Source organism: Lithobates pipiens, unplaced genomic scaffold (genome assembly GCF_037356315.1).
Source record: "Lithobates pipiens isolate NorthernLeopardFrog02 unplaced genomic scaffold, aLitPip1_a1.2 Scaffold_18, whole genome shotgun sequence".
In the NCBI taxonomy this organism is placed as follows: domain Eukaryota; kingdom Metazoa; phylum Chordata; class Amphibia; order Anura; family Ranidae; genus Lithobates; species Lithobates pipiens.
This window is the reverse complement of record NW_027507758.1, coordinates 212,506,950-212,531,070: the sequence shown is the minus strand read 5'-3', so window position 1 is coordinate 212,531,070 and position 24,121 is coordinate 212,506,950.

The following is a 24,121-nucleotide window of genomic DNA, read 5'->3' as shown; positions in this document are numbered from 1 at the left end:
CATTCTTTTTTTCTACTTATTAGAATTGAGGTCGTTATAGGCCTCCAATATCAAATAATGTGACATATCTCCAAAACGCTACAGTAAAATGGTTTCAAATGAGGTGTGCTTAGTGTATGGGACGTCCTGTATCAGAACTGACCATTCTTTTTTTCTACTTATTAGAATAGAGGTCGTTATAGGCCTCCAAAGACAAATAATGTGACATATCTCCAAAACGCTACAGTAAAATGGTTTCAAAAGAGGTGTGCTTAGTGTATGGGACATCCTGTACTAGAACTGACCATTCTTTTTTTTTACTTATTAGAATTGAGGTCGTTATAGGCCTCCAAAGTGAAAAAACTTGACATATCTCCAAAACGCTACAGTAAAATGGTTTCAAATGAGGTGTGCTTAGTGTATGGGACATCCTGTACTAGAACTGACCATTCTTTTTTTCTACTTATTAGAATTGAGGTCGTTATAGGCCTCCAATATCAAATAATGTGACATATCTCCAAAACGCTACAGTAAAATTGTTTCAAATGAGGTGTGCTTAGTGTATGGGACATCCTGCACTAGAACTGACCATTCAGTTTTTCTACTTATTAGAATTGAGGTCGTTTTAGGCCTCCAAAGTCGAATAAAGTGGCATATCTCCAAAACGCTACAGTAAAATGGTTTCAAATGAGGTGTGCTTAGTGTATGGGACGTCCTGTATCAGAACTGACCATTCTTTTTTCTACTTATTAGAATTGAGGTCGTTATAGGCCTCCAAAGTCAAATAATGTGACATATCTCCAAAACGCTACAGTAAAATGGTTTCAAATGAGGTGTGCTTAGTGTATGGGACATCATGTACTAGAACTGACCATTCTTTTTTTCTACTTATTAGAATTGAGGTCGTTATTGGCCTCCAAAATCAAATAATGTGACATATCTTCAAAATGCTACAGTAAAATTGTTTCAAATGAGGTGTGCTTAGTGTATGGGGTGTCCTTTATTATAACTGACCATTCTTTTTTTCTACTTATTAGAATTGAGGTAGTTTTAGGCCTCCAAAGTCGAATAAAGTGACATATCTCCAAAACACTACAGTAAAATGGTTTCAAATGAGGTTTGCTTAGTGTATGGGACGTCCTGTACTAGAACTGACCATTCTTTTTTTCTACTTATTAGAATTGAGGTCGTTATAAGCCTCCAAAGTCGAATAACATGACATATCCCCAAACGCTACAGTAAAATGGTTTCAAATGAGGTGTGCTTAGTGTATGGGACGTCCTGTATCAGAACCGACCATTCTTTTTTTCTACTTATTAGAATAGAGGTCGTTATAGGTCTCCAAAGTCAAATAATGTGACATATCTCCAAAACGCTACAGTAAAATGGTTTCAAAAGAGGTGTGCTTAGTGTATGGGATATCCTGTACTAAAACTGACCATTCCCTTTTTCTACTTATTAAAATTGAGGTCGTTTTAGGCCTCCAAAGTCGAATAAAGTGACATATCTCCAAAACGCTACAGTAAAATGGTTTCAAATGAGGTGTGCTTAGTGTATGGGACATCCTGTATCAGAACTGACCATTCTTTTTTTCTACTTATTAGAATTGAGGTCGTTATAGGCCTCCAAAGTCAAATAATGTGACATATCTCCAAAACGCTACACTAAAATGGTTTCAAATGAGGTGTGCTTAGTGTATGGGACATCCTGTACTAGAACTGACCATTCTTTTTTTCTACTTATTAGAATTGAGGTCGTTATAGGCCTCCAAAGTCAAATAATGTGACATATCTCCAAAACGCTACAGTAAAATGTTTTCAAATGAGGTGTGCTTAGTGTATGGGACATCCTGTACTAGAACTGACCATTCTTTTTTTCTACTTATTAGAATTGAGGTCGTTATAGGCCTCCAAAGTCGAATAACATGACAAATCTCCAAAACTCTACAGTAAAATGTTTTCAAATGAGGTGTGCTTAGTGTATGGGATGTCCTGTACTAGAACTGACCATTCTTTTTTTCTACTTATTAGAATTGAGGTCGTTATAGACCTCCAAAGTCGAATAACATGACATATCTCCAAAACGCTACAGTAAAATGGTTTCAATGGAGGTCTGCTTAGTGTATGGGACGTCCTGTATCAGAACTGACCATTCTTTTTTTCTACTTATTAGAATTGAGGTCGTTATAGGCCTCCAAAGTGAAAAAATGTGACATATCTCCAAAACGCTACAGTAAAATGTTTTCAAATGAGGTGTGCTTAGTGTATGGGACATCCTGTACTAAATCTGACCATTCCTTTTTTCTACTTATTAGAATTGAGGTCGTTTTAGGCCTCCAAAGTCGAATAAAGTGGCATATCTCCAAAACGCTACAGTAAAATGGTTTCAAATGAGGTGTGCTTAGTGTATGGGACATCCTGTACTAAAACTGACCATTCCTTTTTTCTACTTATTAGAAATGAGGTCGTTATAGGCCTCCAAAGTCGAATAACATGACATATCTCCAAAACGCTACAGTAAAATGGTTTCAAATGAGGTGTGATTAGTGTATGGGACGTCCTGTATCAGAACTGACCATTCTTTTTTCTACTTATTAGAATTGAGGTCTTTATAGGCCTCCAAAGTCGAATAAAGTGACATATCTCCAAAACGCTACAGTAAAATGGTTTCAAATGAGGTGTGCTTAGTGTATGGGATGTCCTGTATCAGAACTGACCATTCTTTTTTTCTACTTATTAGAATTGAGGTCGTTATAGGCCTCCAAAGTCGAATAACATGACATATCTCCAAAACGCTACAGTAAAATGTGTTCAAATGAGGTGTGCTTAGTGTATGGCAGGCATGTCCAAAGTCCGGCCCGTGGGCCAATCGCGGCCCGCATTCCGGTTTCGGACGGCCCGTCTGGTCATGTACGCATATATATCTTTTGTGGCCCCCAACGAATCCCCGATCGCCGGGGGCCACAAAAGATAGATGTGCTGGCTGCCATAGAGGGGGCGGAACGAGTGCCTTGGATACAGGACAGCGTCCTGTGTAAAAGGAAGTCCCGTCCTGCGCTGCCATTGGACAACCGTTTTGTCCATCACAGGAGGCGGGACTTTCAATTAAAGAGGCCGTCGATAGAAACAGGAGTTTCTCCTGTATGTCTGTCGGCGCTCATCCCGCCCCCCTCCCTGTCTCCTCCAAGGCTGCAGAGGACATGAATCAGGCTGCACTGATGGTAATGGTGAGTCTGCATTCATGAAAATGTGTGGGCTGCATTCATGGCAATATGGGGGCTGCATTCATGGCAATGTGTGGCAATATGGGGGCTGCATTCATGGCAATGTAGGGACTGCATTCATGGCAATGTGGGGGCTGCATTCATGGCAATATGGGGGCTGCATTCATGGCAATATGGGGGCTGCATTCCTGGCAATGTGGGGGCTGCATTCATGGCAATATGGGGGCTGCATTCATGGCAATGTGGGGGCTGCATTCATGGCAATGTGGGGGCTGCATTCATGGCAATGTGGGGGCTGCATTCCTGGCAATGTGGGGGCTGCATTCCTGGCAATGTGGGGGCTGCATTCCTGGCAATGTGGGGGCTGCATTCATTGGGGGCTGCATTCATGGCAATACGCTGGGGGCTGCATTCATGGCAATACGCTGGGGGCTGCATTCATGGCAATACGCTGGGGGCTGCATTCATGGCAATACGCTGGGGGCTGCAGATGGGCACTGACCCTTATTTTGCTTCACATGTCTTTATTTAAAATGTAAGATTTTTTTATTTTTATTTTTTTCCTGAGACTTCCTTTTTAAAGTTAAGGTGCGTGGTATAAGCCGATTAAATACAGTATATCCAAATAACACACCAGAGCTCATCTGTTCACCACACACAGCACAAAGGCAAGATAATTCTTGTTGGGCCGTGTATTAGTGCTCGGATGAACACACTTAGATCGAATTTTAATGGTTTAAAGAATGTCAGACAAAATGGTCGGCCCTCGAGCATGTTCACTTCATCAAATCTGGCCCTCTTTGAAAAAAGTTTGGACACCCCTGGTGTATGGGATGTCCTGTACTAGAACTGACCATTCTTTTTTTCTACTTATTAGAATTGAGGTCGTTATAGGCCTCCAAAGTCGAATAACATGACATATCTCCAAAACGCTACAGTAAAATGGTTTCAAAGGAGGTCAGCTTAGTGTATGCGACGTCCTGTATCAGAACTGACCATTCTTTTTTTCTACTTATTAGAATTGAGGTCGTTATAGGCCTCCAAAGTGAAAAAATGTGACATATCTCCAAAACGCTACAGTAAAATGTTTTCAAATGAGGTGTGCTTAGTGTATGGGACATCCTGTACTAAAACTGACCATTCCTTTTCTCTGCTTATTAGAATTGAGGTCGTTTTAGGCCTCCAAAGTCGAATAAAGTGGCATATCTCCAAAATGCTACAGTAAAATGGTTTCAAATGAGGTGTGCTTAGTGTATGGGACATCCTGTATCAGAACTGACCATTCTTTTTTCTACTTATTAGAATTGAGGTCGTTATAGGCCTCCAAAGTGAAAAAACGTGACATATATCCAAAACGCTACAGTAAAATGTTTTCAAATGAGGTGTGCTTAGTGTATGGGACGTCCTGTATCAGAACTGACCATTCTTTTTTCTACTTATTAGAATTGAGGTCGTTATAGGCCTCCAAAGTCGAATAACTTGACATATCTCCACAATAATACCCTGAAACCTGTTGGAGATGCAAAATAGAAAAGGGTACTTTAGAACACATATGGTATAGCTGTTACAAGTTAAGAGATTTTTGGGGTAAGATAACAGAAATATATCAGCGAGTGACAGGTACTAGGATAAAGATAGATATAATGATAGTACTATTCTCTCTCACACCTAAATCATTAACACAGAAAGAGATAGAGTTTTTGCACTGTATGACTACAGCTGCAAAAGTTGTAATAGCGCGAAAATGGAAGAAGGAAAATGCTCCATTAATAATAGAGTGGAAATGTGAAATGAGTGAAACACACTATATGGAGAAGCAAATAAGAGAAGAAGGATATGTGGAGAATCCGATTTCAAAGCATTGGAAAAAGTGGGAGGAGTTTTGCACCTCAGGGAACCTTAAGGAATATTTGTAAGTGAGGAGCGATGGGGTAGGTGGGAGGGATGAGGGCTGATTTATATATATATATATATATATATATATATATATATATATATATATATTTTTTTTTTTTTTTTTTGAGAAATATGTAGTAGTTGATGGATGTTAGGTATGTTGATGGATGTTTTGTATGTTTTATAATTATAAAAGAAATAATAAAGAAAGATTTGAAACAAATGAGGTGTGCTTAGTGTATGGGATGTCCTGTACTAGAACTGACCATTCTTTTTTTCTACTTATTAGAATTGAGGTCGTTATAGGCCTCCAAAGTTGAATAACATGACATATCTCCAAAATAATACAGTAAAATGGTTTCAAATGAGGTGTGCTTAGTGTATGGGATATCCTTTATTATAACTGACCATTCTTTTTTTCTACTTATTAGAATTGAGGTCGTTATAGGCCTCCAAAGTCGAATAACATGACATATCTCCAAAATGCTACAGTAAAATGGTTTCAAATGAGGTGTGCTTAGTGTATGGCATGTCCTTTATTATAACTGAACATTCTTTTTTTCTACTTATTAGAATTGAGGTCGTTATAGGCCTCCAAAGTTAAATAACGAGACATATCTTCAAAATGCTACAGTAAAATGGTTTCAAATGAGGTGTGCTTAGTGTATGGGACGTCCTGTACTAGAACTGACCATTCTTTTTTTCTACTTATTAGAATTGAGGTCGTTATAAGCCTCCAAAGTCGAATAACATGACATATCTCCAAAACGCTACAGTAAAATGGTTTCAAATGAGGTGTGCTTAGTGTATGGGACGTCCTGTATCAGAACCGACCATTCTTTTTTTCTACTTATTAGAATAGAGGTCGTTATAGGTCTCCAAAGTCAAATAATGTGACATATCTCCAAAACGCTACAGTAAAATGGTTTCAAATGAGGTGTGCTTAGTGTATGGGACATCCTGTACTAGAACTGACCATTCTTTTTTTCTACTTATTAGAATTGAGGTCGTTATAGGCCTCCAAAGTCGAATAACATGACAAATCTCCAAAACTCTACAGTAAAATGTTTTCAAATGAGGTGTGCTTAGTGTATGGGATGTCCTGTACTAGAACTGACCATTCTTTTTTTCTACTTATTAGAATTGAGGTCGTTATAGACCTCCAAAGTCGAATAACATGACATATCTCCAAAACGCTACAGTAAAATGGTTTCAATGGAGGTCTGCTTAGTGTATGGGACGTCCTGTATCAGAACTGACCATTCTTTTTTTCTACTTATTAGAATTGAGGTCGTTATAGGCCTCCAAAGTGAAAAAATGTGACATATCTCCAAAACGCTACAGTAAAATGTTTTCAAATGAGGTGTGCTTAGTGTATGGGACATCCTGTACTAAATCTGACCATTCCTTTTTTCTACTTATTAGAATTGAGGTCGTTTTAGGCCTCCAAAGTCGAATAAAGTGGCATATCTCCAAAACGCTACAGTAAAATGGTTTCAAATGAGGTGTGCTTAGTGTATGGGACATCCTGTACTAAAACTGACCATTCCTTTTTTCTACTTATTAGAATTGAGGTCGTTATAGGCCTCCAAAGTCGAATAACATGACATATCTCCAAAACGCTACAGTAAAATGGTTTCAAATGAGGTGTGCTTAGTGTATGGGACGTCCTGTATCAGAACTGACCATTCTTTTTTCTACTTATTAGAATTGATGTCTTTATAGGCCTCCAAAGTCGAATAAAGTGACATATCTCCAAAACGCTACAGTAAAATGGTTTCAAATGAGGTGTGCTTAGTGTATGGGATGTCCTGTATCAGAACTGACCATTCTTTTTTTCTACTTATTAGAATTGAGGTCGTTATAGGCCTCCAAAGTCGAATAACATGACATATCTCCAAAACGCTACAGTAAAATGTTTTCAAATGAGGTGTGCTTAGTGTATGGCAGGCATGTCCAAAGTCCGGCCCGTGGGCCAATCGCGGCCCGCATTCCGGTTTCGGACGGCCCGTCTGGTCATGTACGCATATATATCTTTTGTGGCCCCCAACGAATCCCCGATCGCCGGGGGCCACAAAAGATAGATGTGCTGGCTGCCATGGAGGGGGCGGAACGAGTGCCTTGGATACAGGACAGCGTCCTGTGTAAAAGGAAGTCCCGTCCTGCGCTGCCATTGGACAACCGTTTTGTCCATCACAGGAGGCGGGACTTTCAATTAAAGAGGCCGTCGATAGAAACAGGAGTTTCTCCTGTATGTCTGTCGGCGCTCATCCCGCCCCCCTCCCTGTCTCCTCCAAGGCTGCAGAGGACATGAATCAGGCTGCACTGATGGTAATGGTGAGTCTGCATTCATGAAAATGTGTGGGCTGCATTCATGGCAATGTGTGGCAATATGGGGGCTGCATTCATTGCAATGTGGGGACTGCATTCATGGCAATGTGGGGGCTGCATTCATGGCAATATGGGGGCTGCATTCATGGCAATATGGGGGCTGCATTCCTGGCAATGTGGGGGCTGCATTCATGGCAATATGGGGGCTGCATTCATGGCAATGTGGGGGCTGCATTCATGGCAATGTGGGGGCTGCATTCATGGCAATGTGGGGGCTGCATTCCTGGCAATGTGGGGGCTGCATTCCTGGCAATGTGGGGGCTGCATTCCTGGCAATGTGGGGGCTGCATTCATTGGGGGCTGCATTCATGGCAATACGCTGGGGGCTGCATTCATGGCAATACGCTGGGGGCTGCATTCATGGCAATACGCTGGGGGCTGCATTCATGGCAATACGCTGGGGGCTGCAGATGGGCACTGACCCTTATTTTGCTTCACATGTCTTTATTTAAAATGTAAGATTTTTTTATTTTTATTTTTTTCCTGAGACTTCCTTTTTAAAGTTAAGGTGCGTGGTATAAGCCGATTAAATACAGTATATCCAAATAACACACCAGAGCTCATCTGTTCACCACACACAGCACAAAGGCAAGATAATTCTTGTTGGGCCGTGTATTAGTGCTCGGATGAACACACTTAGATCGAATTTTAATGGTTTAAAGAATGTCAGACAAAATGGTCGGCCCTCGAGCATGTTCACTTCATCAAATCTGGCCCTCTTTGAAAAAAGTTTGGACACCCCTGGTGTATGGGATGTCCTGTACTAGAACTGACCATTCTTTTTTTCTACTTATTAGAATTGAGGTCGTTATAGGCCTCCAAAGTCGAATAACATGACATATCTCCAAAACGCTACAGTAAAATGGTTTCAAAGGAGGTCAGCTTAGTGTATGCGACGTCCTGTATCAGAACTGACCATTCTTTTTTTCTACTTATTAGAATTGAGGTCGTTATAGGCCTCCAAAGTGAAAAAATGTGACATATCTCCAAAACGCTACAGTAAAATGTTTTCAAATGAGGTGTGCTTAGTGTATGGGACATCCTGTACTAAAACTGACCATTCCTTTTTTCTACTTATTAGAATTGAGGTCGTTTTAGGCCTCCAAAGTCGAATAAAGTGGCATATCTCCAAAATGCTACAGTAAAATGGTTTCAAATGAGGTGTGCTTAGTGTATGGGACATCCTGTATCAGAACTGACCATTCTTTTTTCTACTTATTAGAATTGAGGTCGTTATAGGCCTCCAAAGTGAAAAAACGTGACATATATCCAAAACGCTACAGTAAAATGTTTTCAAATGAGGTGTGCTTAGTGTATGGGACATCCTGTATCAGAACTGACCATTCTTTTTTCTACTTATTAGAATTGAGGTCGTTATAGGCCTCCAAAGTCGAATAACTTGACATATCTCCACAATAATACCCTGAAACCTGTTGGAGATGCAAAATAGAAAAGGGTACTTTAGAACACATATGGTATAGCTGTTACAAGTTAAGAGATTTTTGGGGTAAGATAACAGAAATATATCAGCGAGTGACAGGTACTAGGATAAAGATAGATATAATGATAGTACTATTCTCTCTCACACCTAAATCATTAACACAGAAAGAGATAGAGTTTTTGCACTGTATGACTACAGCTGCAAAAGTTGTAATAGCGCGAAAATGGAAGAAGGAAAATGCTCCATTAATAATAGAGTGGAAATGTGAAATGAGTGAAACACACTATATGGAGAAGCAAATAAGAGAAGAAGGATATGTGGAGAATCCGATTTCAAAGCATTGGAAAAAGTGGGAGGAGTTTTGCACCTCAGGGAACCTTAAGGAATATTTGTAAGTGAGGAGCGATGGGGTAGGTGGGAGGGATGAGGGCTGATTTATATATATATATATATATATATATATATATATATATATATATATATATATATATATATATATTATTTATTTATTTATTTATTTTTTGAGAAATATGTAGCAGTTGATGGATGTTAGGTATGTTGATGGATGTTTTGTATGTTTTATAATTATAAAAGAAATAATAAAGAAAGATTTGAAACAAATGAGGTGTGCTTAGTGTATGGGATGTCCTGTACTAGAACTGACCATTCTTTTTTTCTACTTATTAGAATTGAGGTCGTTATAGGCCTCCAAAGTTGAATAACATGACATATATCCAAAATAATACAGTAAAATGGTTTCAAATGAGGTGTGCTTAGTGTATGGGATATCCTTTATTATAACTGACCATTCTTTTTTTCTACTTATTAGAATTGAGGTCGTTATAGGCCTCCAAAGTCGAATAACATGACATATCTCCAAAATGCTACAGTAAAATGGTTTCAAATGAGGTGTGCTTAGTGTATGGCATGTCCTTTATTATAACTGAACATTATTTTTTTCTACTTATTAGAATTGAGGTCGTTATAGGCCTCCAAAGTTAAATAACGAGACATATCTTCAAAATGCTACAGTAAAATTGTTTCAAATGAGGTGTGCTTAGTGTATGGGATGTCCTGTACTAGAACTGACCATTCTTTTTTTCTACTTATTAGAATTGAGGTTGTTATAGGCCTCCAAAGTCGAATAACATGACATATCTCCAAAATAATACAGTAAAATGGTTTCGAATGAGGTGTGCTTAGTGTATGGGATATCCTTTATTATAACTGACCATTCTTTTTTTCTCCTTATTAGAATTGAGGTCGTTATAGGCCTCCAAAGTCAAATAACGTGACATATCTTCAAAGTGCTACAGTAAAATGGTTTCAAATGAGGTGTGCTTAGTGTATGGGATGTCCTTTATTATAACTGACCATTCTTTTTTTCTACTTATTAGAATTGAGGTAGTTTTAGGCCTCCAAAGTCGAATAACGTGACATATCTCCAAAACGCTACAGTAAAATGGTTTCAAATGAGGTTTGCTTAGTGTATGGGACGTCCTGTACTAGAACTGACCATTCTTTTTTTCTACTTATTAGAATTGAGGTCGTTATAGGCCTCCAAAGTCGAATAACATGACATATCTCCAAAATGCTACAGTAAAATGGTTTCAAATGAGGTGTGCTTAGTGTATGGCATGTCCTTTATTATAACTGAACATTCTTTTTTCTACTTATTAGAATTGAGGTCGTTATAGGCCTCCAAAGTCAAATAACGAGACATATCTTCAAAATGCTACAGTAAAATTGTTTCAAATGAGGTGTGCTTAGTGTATGGGACGTCCTGTATCAGAACTGACCATTCTTTTTTTCTACTTATTAGAATAGAGGTCGTTATAGGCCTCCAAAGACAAATAATGTGACATATCTCCAAAACGCTGCAGTAAAATGGTTTCAAAAGAGGTGTGCTTAGTGTATGGGACATCCTGTACTAGAACTGACCATTCTTTTTTTTTTACTTATTAGAATTGAGGTCGTTATAGGCCTCCAAAGTGAAAAAACTTGACATATCTCCAAAACGCTACAGTAAAATGGTTTCAAATGAGGTGTGCTTAGTGTATGGGACATTCTGTACTAGAACTGACCATTCTTTTTTTCTACTTATTAGAATTGAGGTCGTTATAGGCCTCCAATATCAAATAATGTGACATATCTCCAAAACGCTACAGTAAAATGGTTTCAAATGAGGTGTGCTTAGTGTATGGGACGTCCTGTATCAGAACTGACCATTCTTTTTTTCTACTTATTAGAATAGAGGTCGTTATAGGCCTCCAAAGACAAATAATGTGACATATCTCCAAAACGCTACAGTAAAATGGTTTCAAAAGAGGTGTGCTTAGTGTATGGGACATCCTGTACTAGAACTGACCATTCTTTTTTTTTTACTTATTAGAATTGAGGTCGTTATAGGCCTCCAAAGTGAAAAAACTTGACATATCTCCAAAACGCTACAGTAAAATGGTTTCAAATGAGGTGTGCTTAGTGTATGGGACATTCTGTACTAGAACTGACCATTCTTTTTTTCTACTTATTAGAATTGAGGTCGTTATAGGCCTCCAATATCAAATAATGTGACATATCTCCAAAACGCTACAGTAAAATGGTTTCAAATGAGGTGTGCTTAGTGTATGGGACGTCCTGTATCAGAACCGACCATTCTTTTTTTCTACTTATTAGAATAGAGGTCGTTATAGGTCTCCAAAGTCAAATAATGTGACATATCTCCAAAACGCTACAGTAAAATGGTTTCAAAAGAGGTGTGCTTAGTGTATGGGATATCCTGTACTAAAACTGACCATTCCCTTTTTCTACTTATTAAAATTGAGGTCGTTTTAGGCCTCCAAAGTCGAATAAAGTGACATATCTCCAAAACGCTACAGTAAAATTGTTTCAAATGAGGTGTGCTTAGTGCATGGGGTGTCCTGTACTAAAACTGACCATTCCCTTTTTCTACTTATTAAAATTGAGGTAGTTTTAGGCCTCCAAAGTCGAATAACGTGACATATCTCCAAAACGCTACAGTAAAATGGTTTTAAATGAGGTTTGTTTAGTGTATGGGACGTCCTGTACTAGAACTGACCATTCTTTTTTTCTACTTATTAGAATTGAGGTCGTTATAAGCCTCCAAAGTCGAATGACATGACATATCTCCAAAACGCTACAGTAAAATGGTTTCAAATGAGGTGTGCTTAGTGTATGGGACGTCCTGTATCAGAACTGACCATTCTTTTTTTCTACTTATTAGAATAGAGGTCGTTATAGGCCTCCAAAGACAAATAATGTGACATATCTCCAAAACGCTACAGTAAAATGGTTTCAAAAGAGGTGTGCTTAGTGTATGGGACATCCTGTACTAGAACTGACCATTCTTTTTTTTTTACTTATTAGAATTGAGGTCGTTATAGGCCTCCAAAGTGAAAAAACTTGACATATCTCCAAAACGCTACAGTAAAATGGTTTCAAATGAGGTGTGCTTAGTGTATGGGACATTCTGTACTAGAACTGACCATTCTTTTTTTCTACTTATTAGAATTGAGGTCGTTATAGGCCTCCAATATCAAATAATGTGACATATCTCCAAAACGCTACAGTAAAATGGTTTCAAATGAGGTGTGCTTAGTGTATGGGACGTCCTGTATCAGAACTGACCATTCTTTTTTTCTACTTATTAGAATAGAGGTCGTTATAGGCCTCCAAAGACAAATAATGTGACATATCTCCAAAACGCTACAGTAAAATGGTTTCAAAAGAGGTGTGCTTAGTGTATGGGACATCCTGTACTAGAACTGACCATTCTTTTTTTTTACTTATTAGAATTGAGGTCGTTATAGGCCTCCAAAGTGAAAAAACTTGACATATCTCCAAAACGCTACAGTAAAATGGTTTCAAATGAGGTGTGCTTAGTGTATGGGACATCCTGTACTAGAACTGACCATTCTTTTTTTCTACTTATTAGAATTGAGGTCGTTATAGGCCTCCAATATCAAATAATGTGACATATCTCCAAAACGCTACAGTAAAATGGTTTCAAATGAGGTGTGCTTAGTGTATGGGACATCCTGCACTAGAACTGACCATTCCGTTTTTCTACTTATTAGAATTGAGGTCGTTTTAGGCCTCCAAAGTCGAATAAAGTGGCATATCTCCAAAACGCTACAGTAAAATGGTTTCAAATGAGGTGTGCTTAGTGTATGGGACGTCCTGTATCAGAACTGACCATTCTTTTTTCTACTTATTAGAATTGAGGTCGTTATAGGCCTCCAAAGTCGAATAAAGTGACATATCTCCAAAACGCTACAGTAAAATGGTTTCAAATGAGGTGTGCTTAGTGTATGGGACGTCCTGTATCAGAACTGACCATTCTTTTTTTCTACTTATTAGAATTGAGGTCGTTATAGGCCTCCAAAGTCAAATAATGTGACATATCTCCAAAACGCTACAGTAAAATGGTTTCAAATGAGGTGTGCTTAGTGTATGGGACATCATGTACTAGAACTGACCATTCTTTTTTTCTACTTATTAGAATTGAGGTCGTTATTGGCCTCCAAAATCAAATAATGTGACATATCTCCAAAACGCTACAGTAAAATGGTTTCAAATGAGGTGTGCTTAGTGTATGGCATGTCCTTTATTAAAACTGAACATTCTTTTTCTCTACTTATTAGAATTGAGGTCGTTATAGGCCTCCAAAGTCAAATAACGAGACATATTTTCAAAATGCTACAGTAAAATTGTTTCAAATGAGGTGTGCTTAGTGTATGGGGTGTCCTTTATTATAACTGACCATTCTTTTTTTCTACTTATTAGAATTGAGGTAGTTTTAGGCCTCCAAAGTCAAATAATGTGACATATCTCCAAAACACTACAGTAAAATGGTTTCAAATGAGGTTTGCTTAGTGTATGGGACGTCCTGTACTAGAACTGACCATTCTTTTTTTCTACTTATTAGAATTGAGGTCGTTATAAGCCTCCAAAGTCGAATAACATGACATATCCCCAAACGCTACAGTAAAATGGTTTCAAATGAGGTGTGCTTAGTGTATGGGACGTCCTGTATCAGAACCGACCATTCTTTTTTTCTACTTATTAGAATAGAGGTCGTTATAGGTCTCCAAAGTCAAATAATGTGACATATCTCCAAAACGCTACAGTAAAATGGTTTCAAAAGAGGTGTGCTTAGTGTATGGGATATCCTGTACTAAAACTGACCATTCCCTTTTTCTACTTATTAAAATTGAGGTCGTTTTAGGCCTCCAAAGTCGAATAAAGTGACATATCTCCAAAACGCTACAGTAAAATTGTTTCAAATGAGGTGTGCTTAGTGCATGGGGTGTCCTTTATTATAACTGACCATTCTTTTTTTCTACTTATTAGAATTGAGGTAGTTTTAGGCCTCCAAAGTCGAATAACGTGACATATCTCCAAAACGCTACAGTAAAATGGTTTTAAATGAGGTTTGTTTAGTGTATGGGACGTCCTGTACTAGAACTGACCATTCTTTTTTTCTACTTATTAGAATTGAGGTCGTTATAAGCCTCCAAAGTCGAATGACATGACATATCTCCAAAACGCTACAGTAAAATGGTTTCAAATGAGGTGTGCTTAGTGTATGGGATGTCCTGTACTAGAACTGACCATTCTTTTTTTCTACTTATTAGAATTGAGGTCGTTATAGGCCTCCAAAGTCGAATAACATGACATATCTCCAAAACGCTACAGTAAAATGGTTTCAAAGGAGGTCAGCTTAGTGTATGCGACGTCCTGTATCAGAACTGACCATTCTTTTTTTCTACTTATTAGAATTGAGGTCGTTATAGGCCTCCAAAGTGAAAAAATGTGACATATCTCCAAAACGCTACAGTAAAATGTTTTCAAATGAGGTGTGCTTAGTGTATGGGACATCCTGTACTAAAACTGACCATTCCTTTTTTCTACTTATTAGAATTGAGGTCGTTTTAGGCCTCCAAAGTCGAATAAAGTGGCATATCTCCAAAATGCTACAGTAAAATGGTTTCAAATGAGGTGTGCTTAGTGTATGGGACATCCTGTATCAGAACTGACCATTCTTTTTTCTACTTATTAGAATTGAGGTCGTTATAGGCCTCCAAAGTGAAAAAACGTGACATATATCCAAAACGCTACAGTAAAATGTTTTCAAATGAGGTGTGCTTAGTGTATGGGACATCCTGTATCAGAACTGACCATTCTTTTTTCTACTTATTAGAATTGAGGTCGTTATAGGCCTCCAAAGTCGAATAACTTGACATATCTCCACAATAATACCCTGAAATCTGTTGGAGATGCAAAATAGAAAAGGGTACTTTAGAACACATATGGTATAGCTGTTACAAGTTAAGAGATTTTTGGGGTAAGATAACAGAAATATATCAGCGAGTGACAGGTACTAGGATAAAGATAGATATAATGATAGTACTATTCTCTCTCACACCTAAATCATTAACACAGAAAGAGATAGAGTTTTTGCACTGTATGACTACAGCTGCAAAAGTTGTAATAGCGCGAAAATGGAAGAAGGAAAATGCTCCATTAATAAGAGTGGAAATGTGAAATGAGTGAAACACACTATATGGAGAAGCAAATAAGAGAAGAAGGATATGTGGAGAATCCGATTTCAAAGCATTGGAAAAAGTGGGAGGAGTTTTGCACCTCAGGGAACCTTAAGGAATATTTGTAAGTGAGGAGCGATGGGGTAGGTGGGAGGGATGAGGGCTGATTTATATATATATATATATATATATATATATATATATATATATATATATATATATATATTTTTTTTTTTTTTTTTGAGAAATATGTAGCAGTTGATGGATGTTAGGTATGTTGATGGATGTTTTGTATGTTTTATAATTATAAAAGAAATAATAAAGAAAGATTTGAAACAAATGAGGTGTGCTTAGTGTATGGGATGTCCTGTACTAGAACTGACCATTCTTTTTTTCTACTTATTAGAATTGAGGTCGTTATAGGCCTCCAAAGTTGAATAACATGACATATATCCAAAATAATACAGTAAAATGGTTTCAAATGAGGTGTGCTTAGTGTATGGGATATCCTTTATTATAACTGACCATTCTTTTTTTCTACTTATTAGAATTGAGGTCGTTATAGGCCTCCAAAGTCGAATAACATGACATATCTCCAAAATGCTACAGTAAAATGGTTTCAAATGAGGTGTGCTTAGTGTATGGCATGTCCTTTATTATAACTGAACATTATTTTTTTCTACTTATTAGAATTGAGGTCGTTATAGGCCTCCAAAGTTAAATAACGAGACATATCTTCAAAATGCTACAGTAAAATTGTTTCAAATGAGGTGTGCTTAGTGTATGGGATGTCCTGTACTAGAACTGACCATTCTTTTTTTCTACTTATTAGAATTGAGGTTGTTATAGGCCTCCAAAGTTGAATAACATGACATATCTCCAAAATAATACAGTAAAATGGTTTCGAATGAGGTGTGCTTAGTGTATGGGATATCCTTTATTATAACTGACCATTCTTTTTTTCTCCTTATTAGAATTGAGGTCGTTATAGGCCTCCAAAGTCAAATAACGTGACATATCTTCAAAGTGCTACAGTAAAATGGTTTCAAATGAGGTGTGCTTAGTGTATGGGATGTCCTTTATTATAACTGACCATTCTTTTTTTCTACTTATTAGAATTGAGGTAGTTTTAGGCCTCCAAAGTCGAATAACGTGACATATCTCCAAAACGCTACAGTAAAATGGTTTCAAATGAGGTTTGCTTAGTGTATGGGACGTCCTGTACTAGAACTGACCATTCTTTTTTTCTACTTATTAGAATTGAGGTCGTTATAGGCCTCCAAAGTCGAATAACATGACATATCTCCAAAATGCTACAGTACAATGGTTTCAAATGAGGTGTGCTTAGTGTATGGCATGTCCTTTATTATAACTGAACATTCTTTTTTCTACTTATTAGAATTGAGGTCGTTATAGGCCTCCAAAGTCAAATAACGAGACATATCTTCAAAATGCTACAGTAAAATTGTTTCAAATGAGGTGTGCTTAGTGTATGGGACGTCCTGTATCAGAACTGACCATTCTTTTTTTCTACTTACTAGAATAGAGGTCGTTATAGGCCTCCAAAGACAAATAATGTGACATATCTCCAAAACGCTGCAGTAAAATGGTTTCAAAAGAGGTGTGCTTAGTGTATGGGACATCCTGTACTAGAACTGACCATTCTTTTTTTTTTACTTATTAGAATTGAGGTCGTTATAGGCCTCCAAAGTGAAAAAACTTGACATATCTCCAAAACGCTACAGTAAAATGGTTTCAAATGAGGTGTGCTTAGTGTATGGGACATTCTGTACTAGAACTGACCATTCTTTTTTTCTACTTATTAGAATTGAGGTCGTTATAGGCCTCCAATATCAAATAATGTGACATATCTCCAAAACGCTACAGTAAAATGGTTTCAAATGAGGTGTGCTTAGTGTATGGGACGTCCTGTATCAGAACTGACCATTCTTTTTTTCTACTTATTAGAATAGAGGTCGTTATAGGCCTCCAAAGACAAATAATGTGACATATCTCCAAAACGCTACAGTAAAATGGTTTCAAAAGAGGTGTGCTTAGTGTATGGGACATCCTGTACTAGAACTGACCATTCTTTTTTTTTACTTATTAGAATTGAGGTCGTTATAGGCCTCCAAAGTGAAAAAACTTGACATATCTCCAAAACGCTACAGTAAAATGGTTTCAAATGAGGTGTGCTTAGTGTATGGGACATCCTGTACTAGAACTGACCATTCTTTTTTTCTACTTATTAGAATTGAGGTCGTTATAGGCCTCCAAAGTCGAATAAAGTGACATATCTCCAAAACGCTACAGTAAAATGGTTTCAAATGAGGTGTGCTTAGTGTATGGGACATCCTGCACTAGAACTGACCATTCCGTTTTTCTACTTATTAGAATTGAGGTCGTTTTAGGCCTCCAAAGTCGAATAAAGTGGCATATCTCCAAAACGCTACAGTAAAATGGTTTCAAATGAGGTGTGCTTAGTGTATGGGACGTCCTGTATCAGAACTGACCATTCTTTTTTCTACTTATTAGAATTGAGGTCGTTATAGGCCTCCAAAGTCGAATAAAGTGACATATCTCCAAAACGCTACAGTAAAATGGTTTCAAATGAGGTGTGCTTAGTGTATGGGATGTCCTGTATCAGAACTGACCATTCTTTTTTTCTACTTATTAGAATTGAGGTCGTTATAGGCCTCCAAAGTCAAATAATGTGACATATCTCCAAAACGCTACAGTAAAATGGTTTCAAATGAGGTGTGCTTAGTGTATGGGACATCATGTACTAGAACTGACCATTCTTTTTTTCTACTTATTAGAATTGAGGTCGTTATTGGCCTCCAAAATCAAATAATGTGACATATCTCCAAAACGCTACAGTAAAATGGTTTCAAATGAGGTGTGCTTAGTGTATGGGACGTCCTGTATCAGAACTGACCATTCTTTTTTCTACTTATTAGAATTGAGGTCGTTATAGGCCTCCAAAGTCGAATAAAGTGACATATCTACAAAACGCTACAGTAAAATGGTTTCAAATGAGGTGTGCTTAGTGTATGGCATGTCCTTTATTATAACTGAACATTCTTTTTTCTACTTATTAGAATTGAGGTCGTTATAGGCCTCCAAAGTCAAATAACGAGACATATCTTCAAAATGCTACAGTAAAATTGTTTCAAATGAGGTGTGCTTAGTGCATGGGGTGTCCTTTATTATAACTGACCATTCTTTTTTTCTACTTATTAGAATTGAGGTCGTTATAAGCCTCCAAAGTCGAATGACATGACATATCTCCAAAACGCTACAGTAAAATGGTTTCAAATGAGGTGTGCTTAGTGTATGGGACGTCCTTTATCAGAACTGACCATTCTTTTTTTCTACTTATTAGAATAGAGGTCGTTATAGGCCTCCAAAGACAAATAATGTGACATATCTCCAAAACGCTACAGTAAAATGGTTTCAAAAGAGGTGTGCTTAGTGTATGGGACATCCTGTACTAGAACTGACCATTCTTTTTTTTTTACTTATTAGAATTGAGGTCGTTATAGGCCTCCAAAGTGAAAAAACTTGACATATCTCCAAAACGCTACAGTAAAATGGTTTCAAATGAGGTGTGCTTAGTGTATGGGACATTCTGTACTAGAACTGACCATTCTTTTTTTCTACTTATTAGAATTGAGATCGTTATAGGCCTCCAATATCAAATAATGTGACATATCTCCAAAACGCTACAGTAAAATGGTTTCAAATGAGGTGTGCTTAGTGTATGGGACGTCCTGTATCAGAACTGACCATTCTTTTTTTCTACTTATTAGAATAGAGGTCGTTATAGGCCTCCAAAGACAAATAATGTGACATATCTCCAAAACGCTACAGTAAAATGGTTTCAAAAGAGGTGTGCTTAGTGTATGGGACATCCTGTACTAGAACTGGCCATTCTTTTTTTTTACTTGTTAGAATTGAGGTCGTTATAGGCCTCCAAAGTGAAAAAACTTGACATATCTCCAAAACGCTACAGTAAAATGGTTTCAAATGAGGTGTGCTTAGTGTATGGGACATCCTGTACTAGAACTGACCATTCTTTTTTTCTACTTATTAGAATTGAGGTCGTTATAGGCCTCCAATATCAAATAATGTGACATATCTCCAAAACGCTACAGTAAAATGGTTTCAAATGAGGTGTGCTTAGTGTATGGGACATCCTGCACTAGAACTGACCATTCCGTTTTTCTACTTATTAGAATTGAGGTCGTTTTAGGCCTCCAAAGTCGAATAAAGTGGCATATCTCCAAAACGCTACAGTAAAATGGTTTCAAATGAGGTGTGCTTAGTGTATGGGACGTCCTGTATCAGAACTGACCATTCTTTTTTCTACTTATTAGAATTGAGGTCGTTATAGGCCTCCAAAGTCGAATAAAGTGACATATCTCCAAAACGCTACAGTAAAATGGTTTCAAATGAGGTGTGCTTAGTGTATGGGACGTCCTGTATCAGAACTGACCATTCTTTTTTTCTACTTATTAGAATTGAGGTCGTTATAGGCCTCCAAAGTCAAATAATGTGACATATCTCCAAAACGCTACAGTAAAATGGTTTCAAATGAGGTGTGCTTAGTGTATGGGACATCATGTACTAGAACTGACCATTCTTTTTTTCTACTTATTAGAATTGAGGTCGTTATTGGCCTCCAAAATCAAATAATGTGACATATCTCCAAAACGCTACAGTAAAATGGTTTCAAATGAGGTGTGCTTAGTGTATGGGACGTCCTGTATCAGAACTGACCATTCTTTTTTCTACTTATTAGAATTGAGGTCGTTATAGGCCTCCAAAGTCGAATAAAGTGACATATCTACAAAACGCTACAGTAAAATGGTTTCAAATGAGGTGTGCTTAGTGTATGGCATGTCCTTTATTATAACTGAACATTCTTTTTTCTACTTATTAGAATTGAGGTCGTTATAGGCCTCCAAAGTCAAATAACGAGACATATCTTCAAAATGCTACAGTAAAATTGTTTCAAATGAGGTGTGCTTAGTGCATGGGGTGTCCTTTATTATAACTGACCATTCTTTTTTTCTACTTATTAGAATTGAGGTCGTTATAAGCCTCCAAAGTCGAATGACATGACATATCTCCAAAACGCTACAGTAAAATGGTTTCAAATGAGGTGTGCTTAGTGTATGGGACGTCCTTTATCAGAACTGACCATTCTTTTTTTCTACTTATTAGAATAGAGGTCGTTATAGGCCTCCAAAGACAAATAATGTGACATATCTCCAAAACGCTACAGTAAAATGGTTTCAAAAGAGGTGTGCTTAGTGTATGGGACATCCTGTACTAGAACTGACCATTCTTTTTTTTTTACTTATTAGAATTGAGGTCGTTATAGGCCTCCAAAGTGAAAAAACTTGACATATCTCCAAAACGCTACAGTAAAATGGTTTCAAATGAGGTGTGCTTAGTGTATGGGACATTCTGTACTAGAACTGACCATTCTTTTTTTCTACTTATTAGAATTGAGATCGTTATAGGCCTCCAATATCAAATAATGTGACATATCTCCAAAACGCTACAGTAAAATGGTTTCAAATGAGGTGTGCTTAGTGTATGGGACGTCCTGTATCAGAACTGACCATTCTTTTTTTCTACTTATTAGAATAGAGGTCGTTATAGGCCTCCAAAGACAAATAATGTGACATATCTCCAAAACGCTACAGTAAAATGGTTTCAAAAGAGGTGTGCTTAGTGTATGGGACATCCTGTACTAGAACTGGCCATTCTTTTTTTTTACTTGTTAGAATTGAGGTCGTTATAGGCCTCCAAAGTGAAAAAACTTGACATATCTCCAAAACGCTACAGTAAAATGGTTTCAAATGAGGTGTGCTTAGTGTATGGGACATCCTGTACTAGAACTGACCATTCTTTTTTTCTACTTATTAGAATTGAGGTCGTTATAGGCCTCCAATATCAAATAATGTGACATATCTCCAAAACGCTACAGTAAAATGGTTTCAAATGAGGTGTGCTTAGTGTATGGGACATCCTGCACTAGAACTGACCATTCCGTTTTTCTACTTATTAGAATTGAGGTCGTTTTAGGCCTCCAAAGTCGAATAAAGTGGCATATCTCCAAAACGCTACAGTAAAATGGTTTCAAATGAGGTGTGCTTAGTGTATGGGACGTCCTGTATCAGAACTGACCATTCTTTTTTCTACTTATTAGAATTGAGGTCGTTATAGGCCTCCAAAGTCGAATAAAGTGACATATCTCCAAAACGCTACAGTAAAATGGTTTCAAATGAGGTGTGCTTAGTGTATGGGACGTCCTGTATCAGAACTGACCATTCTTTTTTTCTACTTATTAGAATTGAGGTCGTTATAGGCCTCCAAAGTCAAATAATGTGACATATCTCCAAAACGCTACAGTAAAATGGTTTCAAATGAGGTGTGCTTAGTGCATGGGGTGTCCTTTATTATAACTGACCATTCTTTTTTTCTACTTATTAGAATTGAGGTAGTTTTAGGCCTCCAAAATCGAATAACGTGACATATCTCCAAAACGCTACAGTAAAATGGTTTCAAATGAGGTGTGCTTAGTGTATGGCATGTCCTTTATTAAAACTGAACATTCTTTTTCTCTACTTATTAGAATTGAGGTCGTTATAGGCCTCCAAAGTCAAATAACGAGACATATCTTCAAAATGCTACAGTAAAATTGTTTCAAATGAGGTGTGCTTAGTGTATGGGGTGTCCTTTATTATAAATGACCATTCTTTTTTTCTACTTATTAGAATTGAGGTAGTTTTAGGCCTCCAAAGTCGAATAAAGTGACATATCTCCAAAACACTACAGTAAAATGGTTTCAAATGAGGTTTGCTTAGTGTATGGGACGTCCTGTACTAGAACTGACCATTCTTTTTTTCTACTTATTAGAATTGAGGTCGTTATAAGCCTCTAAAGTCGAATAACATGACATATCCCCAAACGCTACAGTAAAATGGTTTCAAATGAGGTGTGCTTAGTGTATGGGACGTCCTGTATCAGAACCGACCATTCTTTTTTTCTACTTATTAGAATAGAGGTCGTTATAGGTCTCCAAAGTCAAATAATGTGACATATCTCCAAAACGCTACAGTAAAATGGTTTCAAAAGAGGTGTGCTTAGTGTATGGGATATCCTGTACTAAAACTGACCATTCCCTTTTTCTACTTATTAAAATTGAGGTCGTTTTAGGCCTCCAAAGTCGAATAAAGTGACATATCTCCAAAACGCTACAGTAAAATTGTTTCAAATGAGGTGTGCTTAGTGCATGGGGTGTCCTTTATTATAACTGACCATTCTTTTTTTCTACTTATTAGAATTGAGGTAGTTTTAGGCCTCCAAAGTCGAATAACGTGACATATCTCCAAAACGCTACAGTAAAATGGTTTTAAATGAGGTTTGTTTAGTGTATGGGACGTCCTGTACTAGAACTGACCATTCTTTTTTTCTACTTATTAGAATTGAGGTCGTTATAAGCCTCCAAAGTCGAATGACATGACATATCTCCAAAACGCTACAGTAAAATGGTTTCAAATGAGGTGTGCTTAGTGTATGGGACGTCCTGTATCAGAACTGACCATTCTTTTTTTCTACTTATTAGAATAGAGGTCGTTATAGGCCTCCAAAGACAAATAATGTGACATATCTCCAAAACGCTACAGTAAAATGGTTTCAAAAGAGGTGTGCTTAGTGTATGGGACATCCTGTACTAGAACTGACCATTCTTTTTTTTTTACTTATTAGAATTGAGGTCGTTATAGGCCTCCAAAGTGAAAAAACTTGACATATCTCCAAAACGCTACAGTAAAATGGTTTCAAATGAGGTGTGCTTAGTGTATGGGACATTCTGTACTAGAACTGACCATTCTTTTTTTCTACTTATTAGAATTGAGGTCGTTATAGGCCTCCAATATCAAATAATGTGACATATCTCCAAAACGCTACAGTAAAATGGTTTCAAATGAGGTGTGCTTAGTGTATGGGACGTCCTGTATCAGAACTGACCATTCTTTTTTTCTACTTATTAGAATAGAGGTCGTTATAGGCCTCCAAAGACAAATAATGTGACATATCTCCAAAACGCTACAGTAAAATGGTTTCAAAAGAGGTGTGCTTAGTGTATGGGACATCCTGTACTAGAACTGACCATTCTTTTTTTTTACTTATTAGAATTGAGGTCGTTATAGGCCTCCAAAGTGAAAAAACTTGACATATCTCCAAAACGCTACAGTAAAATGGTTTCAAATGAGGTGTGCTTAGTGTATGGGACATCCTGTACTAGAACTGACCATTCTTTTTTTCTACTTATTAGAATTGAGGTCGTTATAGGCCTCCAATATCAAATAATGTGACATATCTCCAAAACGCTACAGTAAAATGGTTTCAAATGAGGTGTGCTTAGTGTATGGGACATCCTGCACTAGAACTGACCATTCCGTTTTTCCACTTATTAGAATTGAGGTCGTTTTAGGCCTCCAAAGTCGAATAAAGTGGCATATCTCCAAAACGCTACAGTAAAATGGTTTCAAATGAGGTGTGCTTAGTGTATGGGACGTCCTGTATCAGAACTGACCATTCTTTTTT